General features: G+C 38.3%; 1 protein-coding gene across 1 annotated transcript in view; it reads left to right on the top strand.

Annotated features, from left to right (window-relative positions):
- Positions 1 to 1,102: 1,102 nt before the first annotated feature.
- Positions 1,103 to 21,158, top strand: part of LOC115221503 (protein phosphatase 1 regulatory subunit 12A) — a 414,153-nt gene continuing 394,097 nt past the window's right edge. The window contains exon 1 of the mRNA XM_036510896.1: positions 1,103 to 1,766. The gene's annotated coding sequence lies outside the window, so the exon portion shown is untranslated. The remainder of the gene's footprint in view (positions 1,767 to 21,158) is intronic.

The following is a 21,158-nucleotide window of genomic DNA, read 5'->3' as shown; positions in this document are numbered from 1 at the left end:
TTCTTGGGATCTTTCCTTCTCCTTGTTTCCGACGAAGAGCTCCGCTCGAAACGTTAAACCCTCCTTCCCTTCTTTCCTGAGCGTCAATAATACTTTAATTGTTCCACGTCCTGCGTGGCTGTGTTTTTTTCTCTTTTTTTTCTGTGTTTTCTTGTTTGGATTAACTATATATATATATATATATATATATATACACACACACACACGCGCGCGTATACACGACGAACTTCTTTCAGTATCCGTCTACAAAATTGCTGTAAAAAAGCTTCGATCGGCCCGGGACTATAGAAGACACTTGCCAATGTTTCGTCCGATGTGCTTTGATATACACATGAGCACACACGTTATTATATACAGCTGTCTGTCTGTCTCTCTCTCTGAATACATACGTACATACATACATATATATATATATATATATATATAAAAGAAAAGCTCTAGATTGTATTTTGTCCCCCCCTGTGTCCGGCCCTGTGTGGCTAATAAAGAAGGTTATCTATCTATCTATCTATCTATCTATCTATCTATCTATCTATATATATATATATATATATATATAGATAGATAGATAGATAGATAGATAGATAGAAAGATAGATAGATAGATAGATAGATAGATAGATAGATAGATAGATAGATAGATAGATAGATAGAAAGATAGATAGATAGATAGATAGATAGATAGATAGATAGATAGATAGATGCGCATGTATGATTTAGTATTTTTAAGCGCATGCAAGTCTGAGTGAGCGTACAGATGTATGATGTATACATAGATACTGTGCTGCTACCAGCTCTAGATGTGTTATTTTATCTTCTTCACTTACCAATCGGAGTTTTATTTGTTTTGTTTTTCATTTTTTTTCCTTATTTTCTTTTTTAACAAACATACACTAAAAACCTGCTTGTCTACTTAACTGTTATGCGTGTGTGTGTAGCACAATGGATCAAGTAGCCACTACTACTAGCAAATATAGAAAGAAACATGTCGAAAATTTATATATATATAAAAAAAAATGTTATCCCGAGCGACATAGCGTAAATATGTCTCTCACCTGTAAAGATAAAAAGAAATAAACTGAAGTTATTAGGTCAGGTGATAGCATGAGAAGTTAAAGTGGCGGTAGTATACAGACAGGTTAGTTTAGTTTAGTTTTGTAAGCTAGCTCGCTAGTTGTGTTGTAAAGAACGACGATATTATAGGATGTTTGATCGAATTTTGTTTCCTTATAATTTTCCCTCTCTCTGTTTCTGTGACGAGAAACGACCGGGAAAATATGTTATTTTATTTATTTCATTAATGAACGTTACACTATAGTAGGAGCAGGAAATATGAACATTACGATATAGTAAAGAGAAAGGATATTGACCGAGCAGTATAAGGACATATCTAAAATATTTGAAATAGTCACCTACTAAGGTAACATTTATCCACAGGTGGTTTTAAAGGCACATTATATACTTGAAGGGATAGCTTGAACTTCTGCTGATGACTACTACATCGAGGAGACTAAATTTTGACAACTTTTAATGTGTATTATGTTTAATTATCATCAAAACGGTAACAATAAAAACAAATTATCGAAAAGAACAAAAAAATCCGGAAATACGCAGTATCAAATAAGATCTTAAAATTTTAAATCGTAAAATTTTTCGAAAGAAATTAAAAATTTGTGAATAAAAACATATAATTATATACATATATATATGCATATATATATATACCAGAAACGTTTTAATTTGGATTTACAGCGTCATTTTCCACAGGTAAGAACAGTTGATTATCCCATATATATTTATATGCATGTGTATATGTTTATAAAGATAATAGGATATGAAAGTGGCAGGTACTAACAACTTAGGTGTCACGTGTAATAATGAATGGATTTGCTTGACAACTTAGAAAACACTTTTCTTGTTTGTTATTATTTTTATTGGTTGTACTTTTAGTTTTAAAATGAATGGCTTTGTGCCAAAGCACAATAGAATATATTCGGATATTTGTGTACAAAGTGTAGGCTGTTTCTTTTTTTGCACGATTTGACTTGAGAAAACATTTATCTCTAAATTAATTATCGGTGCATTTATTTAATTATAAGGTAATTATTTACTTACGTCTTTCTTTGGAGAATAATTAGTTATCTCTGTCTATTTAGCAATATCTATCTATCTATCTATCTATCTATCTATCTATCTATCTATCTATCTATCTATCTATCTATCTATCTATCTATCTATCTATCTATCTATCTATCTTCTATCTATCTTCTATCTATACACATACCACACCCCTAAATAAATGTGTGTATATATATATATATATATATATATATAAATGTGTATATATATATATGTGTGTGTGTGTATATATATATATATATATACATATGTATTATATGTTATATTATATATATATGTATATGTATATATATATATGTGTGTATAGATATATGTATATATATATATATAATATATATATATATATATGTTGGTGTATATATATAGTATATAGTATATATTATATATATATATATATATATAGCTATATATATATATATATAAATATATGTATATGTATATATGTATATGTATATATATAGTATATGTAATATATTCTGTATATATATATATGTATATATATATATATATCATCGTTTAATGTCCGTCTTCTATGCCGGCATAGGTAGGACTATATATACATGTGTGTATTATATATATATATATATATATACAGAGAGAGAGGGGGGAGGGGGAGGGAAACACAGACGTATAAGTATAATGTACATACATACATACATACATACATACATGCATGCATACATATGCATTTGTGTATTAGCGTGTGTGTGTGTGTGTGTGGCTGGTGCGTATACACACATACACACGCATGGTTGAATAAAGTGTTAATATCGAAACTTGAAAACCCAGTCAATCCAATATTATCAATAAAATCGACTCTGAATGCATAGAATTCCCAACAGCAGCAAATGTCTCACCGAAGTCGAACAACAATACCAAATGCGCGTATACTCTCACTCTCTTTTACTTGTTTCAGTCATTTGACTGTGGCCATGCTGGAGCACCGCCTATTTTTATATGCATGTGTATAAGTTTATAAAGATAATAGGATATGAAAGTGGCAGGTACTAACAACTTAGGTGTCACGTGTAATAATGAATGGATTTGCAAATCGACCTAGTAAGCCTAGTACTTATTCTATCGATTCTCTTTTGCCGAACCGCTAAGTGACGGGGACGTAAACACACCAGCATCGGTTGTCAAGCGATGTTGGGGGGGGGCAAACACACACACACACACATATATATATACACATATACGACGGGCTTCTTTCAGTTTCCGTCTACCAAATCAACTCACAAGGCTTTGGTCGACACTTGCCCAAGGTGCCACGCAGTGGGACTGAACCCGGAACCATGTGGTTCGTAAGCAAGCTACTTACCACACAGCCACTCCTACGCCTATGCAATATATATGTGTATATATATTTACACATACATATTTGTTATGTGTGTTTGTATGTATGTACATAGATATGTAATATAACTCAGATATACATGTATGTGTGAGGAAATTTAGTGATATATATTTAAATGATTTCCTCAATGAAGGAACATTTCATGTTAAGGTTCTGATGAAAGTAGATATCTCACTGTGGCATTCATCTCTGGATGTGCTGTTCAAATAAAGCAGAAACAGTTGTAAGGCAATGAATGCGATTACGTAACAGCTGTTTCGTTGCGTGCGTGTATTTTTGTAGATATATGCGTGTGTCAGTGATAGAAATGTGGGGAAGGAGTAAATAGGGCGACGTTTTCTTATTTCCTACTTTGCAACTGCCGGAAAGTCATAGCTTACCGATCTCAACCTCTTTGACATTGGCTTGCCCTAGTACCTAATACCCATTTCTATATCTTTGTGTGTGTGTGTGTGTGGAGGCGCAATGGCCCAGTGGTTAGGGCAGCGGACTCGCGGTCGGAGGATCGCGGTTTCGATTCCCAGACCGGGCGCTGTGTGTGTTTATTGGGCAAAAAACACTTAAAGCTCCACGAGGCTCCGGCAAAGGGGATGGTGGTGACTCCTGTTGTACTCTTTCGCCCCAACTCTCTTTCACATTTTCTTCCGGTTTCTTGAGTAACGCTGCGATGGACTAGCGTCCCGTCCAGTTGGTGGTGGGGGGGACACATATGTCACAGAAACCGGGAAACCGGGCCCATGAGTCTAGCTAGGCTTGAAAAGGGCGCATATATATATATATGTCGGAGTGGCTTTGTGGTAAGTAGCTTGCTTACGAACCACATGGTTCCGGGTTCAGTCCCACTGCGTGGCACCTTGGGCAAGTGTCTTCTACTATAGCTTTGGGCCGACCAAAGCCTTGTGAGTGTATTTGGTAGACGGAAACTGAAAGAAGCCCGTCTTATATATGTATGTATATATACATATATATGTGTGTGGTGTGTGTGTGTATACATTTGTGTGCCTGTGTTTGTCCCTCCAGCATCGCTTTACAACCGATGCTGGTGTTTTTACATGTCCGTAACTTAGCGGTTCGGCAAAAGACACCGATAGAATAAGCACTAGGCTTACAAAGAAGAAGTCTTGGGGTCGATTTGCTCGACTAAAGGCGGAGCTCCAGCATGGCCACAGTCAAATGGCTGAAACAAGTAAAAGAGTATATATATATCTTTCGGTAAAAGTATGTGACATCATGAGTAAGTGTTAAGTGTCTGAACTGTCAAACATAAACACCCACCCACCCACGAGACTGACGTCATATACTAATACCGAAACATTGCCTCTATGTGTGTGTGTGTGTGCGTGTATGAACATGCTCGTACCTGTACAGCTCTTAAATCCACAAAATTTTTCTCTAGAGAATAACTTAATTGTTAAGCGAATATTATGTTTATATTTTCTTATTTCAGTATTTCCTGGTAACTTCACTTCTAAATTAAACTCTTAAAATTCCACCTACTCACAGGGAGATAGATAGATAGATAGATAGATAGATAGATAGATAGATAGATAGATAGATAGATAGATAGATAGATAGATAGATAGATAGATAGATAGATAGATATATAGAATAAAACTTTATATATAAAGAACGTGAAATTCACGAATTGACGAACACGGAACACAGACAGTCATTCAGAGCCTTCATTCTTCAGTCAGAAACCGATTCATCATGGCAAATTTCGGCTGTTTAATTCTGAGATTTGCTCCAAAACGGCCAGCCCCAAGGAAAAGCTAAGCTATGGGCATTAGATTTGCTTGGTAGAAGGAAAGAATGTGACAACAGAGACGAATAGGAAAACAAGAGACGAAGATAAAATTGGAAACAGTAACGAATAAAAACAGGAATGAGACAAAATGGGACAAAAACAATTGATCAGCAAGCAGAGACAGAGAGGGAGAGAGAGAGAGAAATAGGAAGGCAAGAAGGGATAAAAGCTTATATATAGAGAGATTTACATACACGTGTGTATATGTTTAAGTAACGACGAAGTACGCGAATACACATTTGTGTACTTGGCTTCCAGCAATTTCTTCTATTAATGTCGAATTTCTATATCAGTGAAGATATTTAATTTATTTAATTACTAATTAGTTACTAAATGTTGTAACATCGTTTCCACTTTTTAGCCTTCCTTCCTGGCATTAGTTTCAGCTTGATTACATGCTTAACGTTTGCCTGTTGTATCTGACTTGTTTTATTTATCATTGTGGTGGAAGCACTCCGTCGGTTACGACGACGAGGGTTCCGGTTGATCCGAATCAACGGAACAGCCTGCTCGTGAAATTAACGTGTAAGTGGCTGAGCACTCCACAGACACGTGTACCCTTAACGTAGTTCTCGGGGATATTCAGCGTGACACAGAGAGTGACAAGGCCGGCCCTTTGAAATACAGGTACAACAGAAACAGGAAGTAAGAGTGAGAGAAAGTTGTGGTGAAAGAGTACAGCAGGGATCACCACCATCCCCTGCCGGAGCCTCGTAGAGCTTTAGGTGTTTTCGCTCAATAAACACTCACAACGCCCGGTCTGGGAATCGAAACCGCGATCCTACGACCGCAAATCCGCTGCCCTAACAACTGAGCCATTGCGCCTCCACTTATTGTACATTCACTTACACAAACCTTCCAAATGGAAAAAAAACAAAACAGAGGAAATAAACAAAAACAAAAACAAAACAACCCTCCTGTTAATATTTACTCTTTTACTTGTTTCAGTCATTTGACTGCGGCCATGCTGGAGCACCGCCTTTAGTCGAGCAAATCGACTTATTTATTCTTTGCTGTGAGGGGCTGGGAGGCAGTGGTATATCTAATAAGGGCGGCGAGCTGGCAGAATCGTTAGCACGCCGGGCGAAATGCGTAGCCGTATTTCGTCTGCCGTTACGTTGTGAGTTCGAATTCCGCCGAGGTCGACTTTGCCTTTCATCCTTTCGGGTTCGATAAATAAAGTATCAGTTACGCACTGGGGTCGATGTAATCGACTTAATACCCATGTCTGTCCTTGTTTGTCCCCTCTGTGTTTAGCCCCTTGTGGGAAATAAAGAAAAAGGTATTTCGTCTGCCGATACGTTCTGAGTTCAAATTCCGCCGAGGTCGACTTTGCCTTTCATCCTTTGGGGGTCGATAAATTAAGTACCAGTTACGCACTAGGGTCGATGTAATCGACTTAATACCTATGTCTGTCCTTGTTTGTCCCCTCTGTGTTTAGCCCCTTGTGGGAAATAAAGAAATAGGTATTTCGTCTGCCGCTACGTTCTGAGTTCAAATTCCGCCGAGGTCGACTTTGCCTTTCATCCTTTCGGGGTCGATAAATTAGTACCAGTTCGCACTAGGTCGATGTAATCGACTTAATACCTATGTCTGTCCTTGTTTGTCCCCTCTATGTTTAGCCCCTTGTGGGTAATAAAGAAATAGGTATATCTAATAAGGAAGCAAAGGGAGCGACCATCCTCACCTCGAACACATTTTTCAAAATTGGTGCCTTTTCCAACATTTTTATAACTATGGTTACCTACATCAGAAGTTATAAGTTACATACATAACGGCATTTTTACTAAAACATGAAACATTGAAATTAATGAATGTAGAACACAATAACGTATATTATTACTGATGAAATATTTTGCGTAACATAAGACAAATGAATTCAAAATTGTTTGGTATGCGTCACCACACCTATTTTTTCATGTGTTCACTACAACCAACTTTAGAACTTGGCTACGCCTCTGCTGGATGGCTAAGCGGAAACATGTCAGTCGGCGCACCAGCCCGTCCAAAATCATGCTATACTGGACGGCGCCTCATTTGTTTTGGGGTTGCCGGACGTCCACAAAAGGGAGAGCGTACGTCGGTATGTACGTGTGAAGGCGGCGAGCTGGCAGAAACGTTAGCACGCCGGACGAAATGCTTAGCGGTATTTCGTCTGCCGCCAAGTTCTGAGTTCAAATTCCGCCGAGGTCGATTTTTGCCTTTCATCCTTTCGGGGTCGATTAAATAAGTACCAGTTACGCACTGGGGTCGATATAATCGACTTAATCCGTTTGTCTGTCCTTGTTTGTCCCTTCTGTGTTTAGCCCCTTGTGGGTAGAAAAGAAGATATGTACGTGTGAATCCATACCAATTTATTTTTGCATTGAATTCCGATATAATTGGAATCTACATCATCTGAAAGGTAATTGTAGAAAATCTCATTAAAAAATATCCATTTTTTCTGAAAGTTCTGAGGAAACAAAGTCGGTGGGGAGACACTTGTGTAAGTAAGCCAGTATGCCTATCTATCTGTCGGTCCGTCCGTCTGTCTGTCTGTCGAAAATATTAACAGTGACTTCGAATTTTCGGTTTCCAAGCCGTCAGTCAACCTAAAATTTAATAAATGTGTACTCTACTAAAAAGTACTGAACAATTCTTATATGTAATGTTAAATTGTTTTTGTGTATAACTTCACATAATAACAAGCATTTAATATATAAATACATATAATATATTCATACGTAACACGGCCGCAGCCTAAGCGCTGAAACGTATAAAAGAATATATATATATGTGAACATACATACATACATACATACATACATACATACATACATACATACACACATACATACATACATACACACGCGCGCGCACACACATATATATATATAGGTTGAAAAAAGATTAGAGATCTATACAAATCAATTTTTTATATATAAAAGATGTGGAAATAACACAGAAGTAAGTCTAAGACATTTAAGAAAGAATTTTAATAAAAATGATTTTTAAAATTATATAAAGAAAATATTACCGGTTTCGATGATGAATCTCATCTTATTAAATATCAGTAAAATTTATAAAAATTTGAAGTAAAAACAGTTTATCTTTTGTCTGGGGGTCAAGAATATATATATATATATATATACCAGTTAAGGACTGAACACGAAAAGTGGACAGTCAACATGCTAGATATAGACGTCAAATCGCCATTCTCCACAAAAAGTCTATGTTCTCAGATCAAACTCAACACAAAACCAAAGCAATAAACAAGTGAAAATATACGAAATAAATATTTACCCATGTACTAAATTTAGTTTCGGTTGTTATTTTCGGTTGTTATATATTATAATATATATATTATATATATATATATATATATATATATATATATATATATATATATACATACATACATACATACATACATATAATATATATATATATAACAAACAAAATAATAATTAAAACATATGCATATATACATACATATGTACGGGTACCTACATCTATATGTATATACACATGCATATATAGCTACAGGACACCCAAACGTCGAACACAATGAGAAACGAAAATATAAAAACAGAACCATGGAAACGGACATTCTTTTAAAACAACGAAAAAACAGGGTACAAGACACACAACACAAGGAAAATTCCCCTTCTTCAGCCGCCTACGTTTCGTCTACTCCGTGTTTCGAAGGTAAAGGCGATATATATATATATATATATATATATATATATCTATATATAAAATCAAAATAAGCACAGGATATCAAGGATTCTTGAAGGTGTAGTCTATTCTTAGCTACCATAGCGACAATATGAATTTCTCCCATCATCTTGCTCTGTTAAAAATATTTGAGAAAAATTATATTAATGTGTCCCACTTGTTAAAATTATATTTATTTGTGCAGCTGAAGATGACACTGCATTTAAATTGATGTAATGATTGCATTGGTCAATTAAATGGACCCGCTTGAAACGGTCGTACTGCATAACTACCTGACATCCTGTTGATTATTTTGAGTTTATTCATTTTACTTCAAGCAGTGGGGATAATACCGGACTAACTTGGTGCTTCAACTTAAGTACCTAATTCAACTGAATCTCAGTTTTATATATATATGTTTCTGACGAAGAGCTCCGCTCGAAACATTAAACCCTCTTTCTTTCCTGAGCGTCCAATAATACTATACTTGTTCCACGTCCTCGCGTTGTTTCCTCTTTGTGTTTTCATGTTGGATTAACTATATATATTATATATATATATATATAGATATATATATATAATTATATATAATATATATATATATTATATAACGGGAAGCTTTATGAAAATAAACAAAAGACGAAGGCAGGTGGAAAACAAACGAAACAATTGTATTAGTATGGCGCTCAGGAAATATAAATAAAACAAGTCTTTAACGTTTCGAGCCTACGCTCTTCAACAGAAAGATACACCAGAGAGAGAAAAAACACAGAAAGAAGAGAGAGAAAAAAAATGCGTGCAGTAGCTAACGAATCAACATGGCGATCTGATTTCGGCAAGAGGTCAAAGATCAAACATGAGACGCGAGAGCGAAATAAGGGGAGATAATAGGGTTGATAAATGGGTTGAGGGACCAGCTAAAAGTGCGTGGGAGGGGTCTGGATGTGTGTATGTATAGGGTTGGTGTATTGTATTAGTATGTATAAGGGTGTGTGTGTGTGTGTATGAAGAGAGTATTAGTGCGTAGGATTGGTCTGGACGTGCGTATGTATGGGGTTGGTGGTGTATGTATTAGTATGTATTAGTATGTATTAGTACGTATTGGTATGTATAGGTGTGTGTGTGTGTGTGAGAGAGAGTATAGTGCGTATGCGGGGTCTGGACGTGTGTATGTATAGGGTTGGTGTAAGTATTAGTATGTACTAGTATGTATTAGTATGTATTAGTGGTGTGTTGTGTGTATTAGTATGGCACATCATGTGATGTGATGTGTAAAGTCATGTGGTGTAGTGAGGAGAAGAGGGGGGAGGGGGAGGGAGAAGAGGGGGGAGAGAAGGGAGGGGGAGGAGAAGGGGGAAGAGGAGAGGATGGGGAGAAGGAAGGGGATGAGGGGGATGAAGGAGGAAGAGGGAGAGGGGGAGAGAGAAGGGGAGAGAGGGAGTGAGGGAGCAGAGGGAAGGGGAAGAGGGAGGGAAGAAAGAGGGAAGGGAAGGAGTCGGGTGAAAGGATGAAGGACTGAAGAAGTAGGGGTCGGGGGGGAGAAAGGATAGGTGAGGAGGGGGGAGAGGGGGGTTAGATGAGGAGGGGGGGAGAGTTGAGACCAAATGGCGTATAAGAGCGAAGAGAGAAGATTAATTCCTGTTCACGGCGCAAACAGGAATCCGGATGGCCTCTGTGTAAGGACAAACCGAACACAGATAGTGTGTTGCAAGGAGTGACCGTGGAGCGGAAATGGCGTGAGACCGGTGTGTCGTTCGCAAGGTGGATGTCACGAAGGTGTTCCGCGAACCGGTCAGCCAAGCGGCGTCCCGTTTGTCCGATGTACAAGGAATTGCAGAGAGAGCAAGAGATGCAATAGATAATATTGCTGGAGGTGCAGGTGAAGGAGTGGATGATGGGATAGGGTCGATGGTGGGTGCTAGTGAGGCGGGTGGTTTGGAGAGGTAAGGGCAAGTGCGGCAACGTGGGCGGGAGCAGGGGAACGAGCCGGTTGGGAGGTAGGGTCAGGGAAGGAGCTATGGACCAAAAGGTCTCGAAGGTTGTGGGCTCGTTTGAAAGAGGGGAGGGGTCGGTTAGGGAAGAGGTGTGAAGTGGACGGGTCGGACTGGAGATGACGGAAAGCTCGAAGAATGGTGCGTTGGAGACGTAGGGTCGTGGGGTGGTAAGTGAGGGGAAAAGGGAGGCGGGAGACTACAGGGCGTTCAGAGAGAGAGAGCAGATACACGGTCCACGGACCGTGCTCTGGCAAGGGCGGTGTGGATAGTGGTGAGGGGGTATCCACGTAGGGTGAAGTGGTGAGCCATACGTTGAGACTGAGTCTCAAAGTCATGGTCGTCACTACAGAGCCTACGTAGACGGAGGAATTGGGAATAGGGGATGGAAGCTTGGTGTGTGTTCTGGGTGGGAGGAAGAGAAGTTGAGGTATGAGTGTGAGTCTGTGTGTTTGTAGTGAATGGAGGTGGTAAGAGTGGAGTGAAGAATGCTAACCGAAATGTCGAGGAAGGAGACAGAGGTGTTGGAGATAGTGGAAGTGAAGTGAAGTGGAGGGCTGGATGGAAAGATTGGACGAAAGAGAGGAAGGAATCTAGATGTTCGCGGGAGAGTGAGGTGGCACCGATAATGTCGTCAATATAACGACCATATAGTTCAGGAGTGGGACCAGTGAAACTAGAGAATATTTGGGCCTCAACATAGCCAACGAACAGGTTCGCATAGTGGGGCCCATTCATATATAATATATATAATATAAATTATTACATATATAAAGGGCTTAGTAAAATAAATTACTTTGCCGCATACTGAACTCGTTAGAAATAGCAGCTAAAAAAAATATTTCTAACACTTAAAGAAAACCTCTCTCATATAGTGTTTGCTCAGAGCAACACTATATGAGAGAGGTTTTCTTAAGTGTTAGAAATAGTTTTTTTAGCTGCTATTTCTAACGAGTTCAGTATGCGGCAAAGTAATTTATTTACTAAGCCCTTTTATATAATGTAATAATTTGAATTTGCCTTAAATGGTCCCTTTGCCTACTGAATACTTGGTGAAATTGATTATTAATTAATTAATTTTACCCTCAATTGTTGAAATATATATATATATATATATATATATGTACATACATACATACATACATACATACATACATACCATACATACATACATACATACATACACACACACAAACACACACAGGGTGGGGCAGAGGCGACGGACGTTTTTCAAATGGCTATTACTCAGCTCCAGTGGGAGCGACATATATCCGACAGGTACCATTCGGTCTACGGTGTCTTAGCATTTTTTCTTATCAGACGAAGCCATGGCACTGTGGATGATAGAGAATCGCGTGTTTGCCTGCGACAGTTACATGAAGTACAATGAGTTTGCCACAGCAGTTCAGCGTGAGTTTCGGCGCCACTTTAACTTTCGCCGATATCAGGCTGTTCCCAATTGTAACACAATCTTATGTTTTGGTGAATGCACTTCGTACACAAGGTACACTAATGAATAAGAGACCGGTGGGAGGCGCCACGAACGGTAGGGACCCCGGAAAATGTGGAACGCCTCAGACTAGCTTTCAGAAATGCATCAATGAAAATGGACATCACATGATGGATGTTGTTTTTCCACACTTGGTTTTGACAAATGCTAATGCTATACGAACACATTGATGTTTATAAAATTTGTTTGCGGCTAAAATTAATGATTTCGTGAATTTTTCAAAAACGTCCGTCCTCTCTGCCGCCCCTGTATATATATATATATATATATATATATATATATATATATATATGTATATATATATGTATATGTATATGTATATATATGTATATTATATTATAATATATATATATGTATATGTATGTATATATGTATATGTATGTATATATGTATATGTATATATAGATATATATATAATATATATAATATAATATATATTACACACACACATACATACATAACATACATACATACATACGCGCACATTCATACGCACACGCGTACATTCACACATACACACACACACACACACACGCACGCACAGTTTTGCCACAACAGATAGGATATTTTCAATTTAACTTTAGGCAAGTTCTGATTTTTAAGTACAATTAATTACTTTAATTTATTCTTGATTTATTGTTTTCTTTTTTTTTTCCTTTCTTTTTTGTTTTTTAATTTTTCCTCTTTCCCGTCTTTATTTACAGAAACATCTCAAAAATTACTTGTTTTAGATTTCAAAGCAGAAATTACTTAAAATTAATTTCAAAAATTCAAATTCCTGTTGTTTGTTTCCTTCAGTCTACATATCTATCCTATTACTTTTAATTGCTACCCAAATTTCACACCTCTCATTACTTTTAATTGAAGAGGGAAGGGGGAGGGGAGAGAAAGAGTGAGGGGGGTGGAGAAGTTGTTTTGTGTTTGTGTGTATTTTTGTTTTCATTTTCTTTACCATTGATCCTTCTCCTATGTTTAATCATTAGACATTATATAATGCATATAGCTTCGTTTATCACGGATTCGTTCATCACTGGTCCAGGATAACACGGTATGCTAATTGTGAACGCGGATCTTTTCGGTTTGAACGGCAGTTTTTCCAGCGGTGTCATATGAAATTGTCACCCATAGTTATGACCCTAGTATCGATCTATTGCATTTCAATCTGTTTTAGGGTTAGGGTTAGGGGTGGGGAAGGGTATCTTTTTTTTCTTCAGAAATGTAAATAAACCCAATCTGTTTCTTAAACTAGGGACATATTTATACGGCACAGAATGTTTTTTTTACCTCAATGGACGTCATTGATTGGTTGAAATTGCAGAAATTGAAGAAGAAAAAACAACAAATATCTAACAAACTATAGAATCTTCTCAATAAAGCCAAGAGAAAAAGATGTTTTATAAACACATTCTACCAGTATACGAAGTTTAAAAGTGCTTAGTTACGTGGAAATTATTTTTAAAAACTGCCGTTCAAACCGAAAAGATCCGTGAACGCTTATTACAGATTGATATGTGATAAAACGGATCGGTGATCAGTCAAAGAATCTGTCACGCGATGGGATGAGGACCAGGAGGGCTAGATCGATGTATGATCAGGTCATGTGACCACTTGCAGAAAACAAGCGTACAAGCTGCTATGAGTTTATTTAAGCTCAAACAAGCAAACTGTGGACATATACTTGCTTCAGATGCATCCTGTGCATATGACTTCGTGTTCCAGAATTTATTTCTGCTTAAATTCGCATATACATATACTCTCAAACACAGACTGTCATACGATCGCTTCACGTGGGAATGCTTGTATAGTCCCACACCTCGACAGATGCATACAGAACCGACCTGTGGGTCGAACCTCGCCACTTGGAAGAATGCCTACATGTTTACATTACGTTGGTCTCGTTTACCAGATTTGATCTGGGGCTACTCAGCAATAACACAAGTGCGCATGCACACACATTCCTCTTATACGAGCCAACGAAGAAGTCTCTAAGTGGGTAACTCAGTCTCTTCGAACAGCCAATGAATCTCCCAAAATACAACTTATTGTCTTTGAAAAAGGAAGGACACATTGAACAACGTAATCTCTGATAAACAAAAGACATGCGTATCGCGGCTGGAGTGATGAGTTTTCTCGGTCAGGGTCGACTTAATATGAAATAACACGTCTCCTCTGGAAACATCCTCAAAAAGAAACAAAAACACAAGAACTTATCATCAGTTTTTCTTCCTTTATCTTTGTTATTGTTGTTTTGAATTCTTTATCTTTGATTATCTTCATTTACTTCTCATTCTTATGCGCCCTTTTCAAGCCTAGCCAGGCTCATGGGCCCGGTTTCCCGGTTTCTGTGGCGTATGTGTTCCTCCCAGCCGGACGGGACGCCAGTCCATCGCAGCGTTACTCAAGAAACAGGAAGAAAGAGTGAGAAAAAGTCGGGGCGAAAGAGTACAACAGGGGTCGCCATCACCCCCCTGCCGGAGCCTCATGGAGCTTTAGGTGTTTTCGCTCAATAAACACACACAACACCCGGTCTGGGAATCGAAACCGTGATCCTTCGACCGCGAGTCCGCTGCCCCCTAACCACTGGGCTATCGCGCCTCCACTTACTTCTCATTATGTTTTACTTAATTGCAAACAGTTGATGGGCTTTAATCATACATTCCGTTCACAACGAGGAAGTCTGTGTGGACAGCTCAAGCTGTTAATCAAACATCTTGCATATCACGGTCTCTACTGTCTTAGAAAAGAAATAAACGAACACATTTAAACAGTGTTGTCCTAAAACTTTTAATAAGACGGAATAGTTACGATTGAAATGTTGGATCACAGATGACCTGTGGTTATACAACAGCAACACGCTGCTGTTTCCTAATTGATAAAAACAAAACTTCACGTTCGTATATTATTGTTTATTCTTTTCCCCACTTCTGTGTGTGTGTATTTGTATAGGGCCTGTATGTTTTGATCCTTTCTTTTTCCGCCTTTCATTAGGTATTTCGTAACAGAAACTAAACAACTGACTAAATAAATAATAATTCTTTTTTGTGCTGCACCTGATTAATTAACGCTATATCAGACTCAATTGAACATAATCCTTCAATAAAACCTGGATAAGAATGGATTTAGATAAACGACAGGTTTTAAGCTTGGATAAAAACAAAACAAACAAAAAAACAAGCATCCTTCATACTGTATAAGTGATTTGATTGTTTTTAATTTCGTAATTGAACCATATCGTCCTGGGTTACTGCAGGTTTCCTACAGATCAATGACGAATTCACTGAATTTCTGATGTGAGTGACAAGGGTTTGTCTGTAAGGATTAGTCGAGGAGTTTTTTGTGCAAAAGTTTCTGTACATATATATTCGTTAGTTTATAAACAACATTACTGCCACAACGTCACATCCCAAGGCCTTACTACTTAATGGATTACTTTACTTCTATGGGCTTTCCCCGATCTGCATCTTTGGATCTTCTCGGTTTGATGGCAGTTTTTAAAAATAATTTCCTCGTAACTAAACACTTTTAAACTTCGTATACTGGTAGAATGTGTTTATAAAACATCTTTTTCTCTTGGCTTTATTGAGAAGATTCTATGGTTTGTAAGATATTTGTTGTTGTTTTTTCCTTCAATTTCTGCAATTTCAACCAATCAATGACGTCTATTGAGGTGAAAACATTCTGTGCCGTACGAATGTGTCCCTCGTTTAAGAAACAGATTGGGTTTATTTACATTTGTGAAGAAAAAAAGGATACCCTTCCCCCACCCCTAACCCTAACCCTAAAACAGATTGAAATGCAATAGATCGATACTAGGGTCATAACTAGGGGTGACAATTTCATATGACACCGCTAGAAAAAACTGCCGTTCAAACCGAAAAGATCCGCATCATTCCCTGGTCTTCTTTGTCGTATTGATAAACGTTTGTCGAATGTTTTCTTATTTGTTCAGGATATTTAAGAAATATTACGTTTGCTTGACTGTTCCAAGCCCTTTGGGTCAAACGGAATATAAAATTCTATTTTACGTGGTCGCTGTCGCCCTTTGTTTTCTTTTTCTTTTTACTTTTTAAACTATTCTGTGAAACAACTTATCTCAATGGGTGTTATCTTTATATATAAAAGTGAAGTTGTGTGAGTGTCTGTCTCCTACGATTTAGATTCCTAACTACTCCCACATTTTGTGGTGCAGTTTAACCAAAACCGGGTATCTTATAGTCGTGATTCATATCGAGCCCTTCTGGGTATTAGCGCGCGTCTACGATGAGTCTACGATTTAAAAAATAATTTAACATAATTTTTTATTCCATTTTAATGCATATTTTTTCGTGTGTCGATGGCGGTGGAGTTGGCGTCCACACTTACATCTGTACCTGTGTTGCTTCTCCCCCTTCTTCCCTCCCTCGTGAAGCTGTGGGGAAGGGAGTGTAAGGAAATCAACGTCGTAAAGCGTTGTCAAGGAGACCAGCGTTCTTTTAGAACAACGACTTCATGGCTTGAAGACACCAAAACAGAAAATGTCTACGATGAGTCAACGATTTAAAAAAAAAATTACCATAATTTTTTTTCCATTTTTAATGCATTTTTTTGCTATTTTTTGGCTATAACTCTCTAAAAATGCTTATATAGTTATTTCCCTTACAAACCCGAGCAACGCCGGGCGATACTGCTAGTGAAATATAAAAAAAAAACCCTGAGCAGCAACCAATCAATCTATGTACACTACAATTGATTAATTAACGAAATACCTGACTTAGTTTCACATAATAAATAATTCAATGTAGTCTGGGAAAGTATGGATTCAGTAGAATGGAATTCTGCTGCTGCTGCACCACCAATTCCTGAAAATAAAAATAAAGCTACTGTAATAGAGATTTGGTTACTGGCCAGGAGGCGAAATTTTTTTTTCCCACAAGAGTTCCGAACCCCAAAATGAACTCATTTGTACACAGCCAATCAGAGCTCACGTTGACCTTGTTGTAAGTCGGCCGATCGCCAAGTTATGCCTGATTTTAGGAGTCAGTATGATTCGCTGGATGTGTCAAGGCGGGAAGCTGGCAGAAACGTTAGCACTCCGGGTGAAATGCTTAGCGGTATTTCGTCTGCCGTTACGTTCTGAGTTCAAATTCCGCCGAGGTAGAGTTTGCCTTTCATCCTTTCGAGGTTGATAAATTAAGTACTAGTTATGCACTGGGGTCGATGTAATCGACTTAATACCTATGTCTGTCCTTGTTTGTCCCCTCTATGTTTAGCCCCTCGTGGGTAATAAAGAAATAGGTATTTCGTCTGCTGTTACGTTCTGAGTTCAAATTCCGCCGAGGTAGAGTTTGCCTTTCATCCTTTCGGGGTCGATAAATTAAGTACCAGTTATGCACTGGGGGCCGATGTAATCGACTTAATCCGTTTGTCTGTCCTTGTTTGTCCCCTCTGTGTTTAGCCCCTTGTGGGCAATAAAGAAATAGGATGTCAGTGTCTATATACGACAGAGAGTAAGTGATTTGAGAAAACAACTGGGCATACGTAGCATCAGATGTAGCATGCAAGAGAGAAGACTTCGCTGGTATGGCTATGTAATGCGTATGAATGAAGGTAGTTGCATCAAGAGGGGCGATCTCTAATTGTAAAGGAAATGTTGAAGGAGTAGACCCAGGAAGACGTGGGACGAAGTGGTGAGGAAGGATCTACAGACGTTGGGACTCACAGAGGGGATGGCAAGGGACCGAGACTTCTGGCGGTTTGCTGTGCTTGAAAAGACACGTCAAGCTAAGTAAAAGCGTGGTTGCCTTTGCATAGAGGCTCGACCCCTGCAACCTTCTTCAGCAGGGCATCCTTTATCTTGCAAGCTCATAGATCCTAGTGCCACATAAAAAAATGCACCCATGCAAGTGCTGTATAAAAGTACCCAGTACACTCTGTAAATTGGTTGGTGTTAGGAAGAGCATCCAGCCGTAGAAACCATGCCAAAACAGACATGGATCCTGAACAGCCCCTCGCTAGTCAGCTCCTATCAAACCTATTTCTTTATTACCCACAAGGGGCTAAACACAGAGGGGACAAACAAGGACAGACATAGGTATTAAGTCGATTACATCGACCCCAGTGCGTAACTGGTACTTAATTTATCGACCCCGAAAGGGATGAAAGGCAAACTCTACCTCGGCGGAATTTGAACTCAGAACGTAACGCAGACGAAATACCGCTAAGCATTTCGCCCGGAGTGCTAACGTTTCTGCCAGCTCGCCGCCTTTCAAACCGTCAGCTCCTATCAAACCGTCAACCCATACCAGCATGGAAAACGGACGTTAATTGAAGATGATAATGATCTGAAGCAAAACTGTATGGAATTTTCCATTAATCGTAACATCACAAAAATGTACCGGAACAACTTTTAGTTGAAATATGGGTCAACATCCTCTGATAAGGACAGTCGCTGCCAAATATGGGTACTGATATGCTGTGGCCTTTTCTCGTTCCTGAAACGACGGGGTTTCGAATGCTGAGTACTGCTACACTAGTAACTCTGATAGCCTTCTGACCTATCTCAATTATCTAAAACGGTGGTAAATTGTTTAGCGCGTTCAGTCGATTACAAAATTTTGGATTTCTTACTCTCTAATATTATGATTTCGTCTACTCAGCTACAGACTGCTTCAGCTTAATTATTTACGAAACTTAGTCTGACCTTGAAAATTAAAAAAAAATTACTCCTGCAATTTTTTCTTGGTTTAGCTGTAGCTTTTAATATTTATTTCTTTACTAGCCACAAGGGGCTAAACACAGAGATGACAAACAAGGACAGACAAACGGATGAAGTCGATTACATCGACGCCAGTGCGTAACCGGTACTTATTTAAATCGACCCCCGAAAGGATGAAAGGCAAAGTCGACCTCGGCGGAATTTGAACTCAGAACGTAGCGGCAGACGAAATACCTATTTCTTTACTACCCACAAGGGGTTAAACACAGAGAGGATAAACAAGGACAGACAAACGGATTAAGTCGATTACATCGAGCCCCAGTGCGTAACCGGTACTTATTTAAATCGACCCCGAAAGGATGAAAGGCAAAGTCGACCTCGGCGGAATTTGAACTCAGAACGTAACGGCAGACGAAATACGGCTGCGCATTTCGCCCGGCGTGCTAACGTTTCTGCCAGCTCGCCGCCTTTGTAGCTTTTAATATTTATACCCCACGAAGCTAGCGTGCAAATGCTTCCTCTGTTTACGGAATACATAATCGTCTTTTTAGATAAATAGCGAAGCCACGTTCTTCATTGAAGAATTCAAATGGTTAAGAGTTTGTGATCCATTCTGTGATGGAAGCATGATAGCTCCAATCTCATTTCTTTTTTTATCTATTAATGACATTGCTGATACTTATTTTGGCCGTAATTACGTTGGTTTCTAACAACCATGGAAACATGTTTTATCTATGCCAAACAACCCTACGCACGTTCTTTACTATATTGATGCTATCGTACAAAATCAGAAAACATGACTTACATCCCACTATAGATAGGACATGTAAGTGGGACATGTACTTTAGCAAGAAAAATAAAACAAAAATAAAGGGAAAAATGCTGGTTTATTCTTTTCTGAAACACATGGAATGCTATCAACCACAACACACACATTATTTTTACAAGCATACATAAATATCAGGGATTTTAGCGTACTGCTGTTGGCAAATTTAACCGCCAAATTCATCATGTATACAAAATGGTTTCATCTCACCTATTTCTATTTCGTAGACTTATTATATTACCTGTTTGATGAAGCTATGTTTCCACAAATATATAAAAGCAACAACATTCTTCCCCTTACTTTGACTATGTCTTACCTACTTGGGTTGCACAAAATTTATTTCAGGAAGATTTATTTCGAGAAACTTAGGCAAACTATAAAGGTTGTCCTAAAATATCTACCAATTCTGCTGATCGTAACACAAAACACTTACCTAAGCTTTGTGGTGGAAGGAATTAAATCCAAAATTTAAGCTACTTGACACCAAACTCTACTCTTCCTATTCCATAGACGATCATAGCGATAGTTATGATACTCAATTCCATGTCTGCTCTACGGAATATAACTCACGCCTGGTGAAACTTTCAAGAATAATTTATGGTACACCTCGAACGCAACAATATTTATAGTGAAATTCTAGTATCCCAATAATCTTCTTCTTCTTCTTCTTCTTCTTCTTCTTCTTCTTCTTCTTCTTTGTGTATGTGTGTGAGTGTGTCTATCTCTCTCTCTCTCTCTATCTATCTATCTATCTATCTATCTATCTATCTATCTATCTATCTTTTATTATTTTACTTCTTTCAGTCATTTGATTTTGGCCTTGCTGGAGCACCACCTTTTAGTTGAACAAATCGACCCCAGCACTTATTCTTTGCAAGCCTAGTACTTATTCTATCGGTGTCTTTTGCCGAACCGCTTAGTTACGCGGACGTAAACACACCAACATCAGTTGTCAAGCGATGGCGGGAAGAAAAAAACAGATACATACACAAATATATATATATAGGGAGATGTAGTCGCATAGCAAGTGATTTGATCTGAGATCGTGTGCTGAAACGAAAACAATTGCAGCGTGGAAGGTGTTTGTAAGCCATTTAAGAAACACACAAAAGCCGTTCGATTCACTTAAATGTTGAAGT

This window comes from Octopus sinensis, linkage group LG18, assembly GCF_006345805.1.
Source record: "Octopus sinensis linkage group LG18, ASM634580v1, whole genome shotgun sequence".
Taxonomy (NCBI): domain Eukaryota; kingdom Metazoa; phylum Mollusca; class Cephalopoda; order Octopoda; family Octopodidae; genus Octopus; species Octopus sinensis.
Note: the sequence above shows the minus strand (reverse complement) of the source record. Positions and strands in the feature narration are given on the sequence as shown.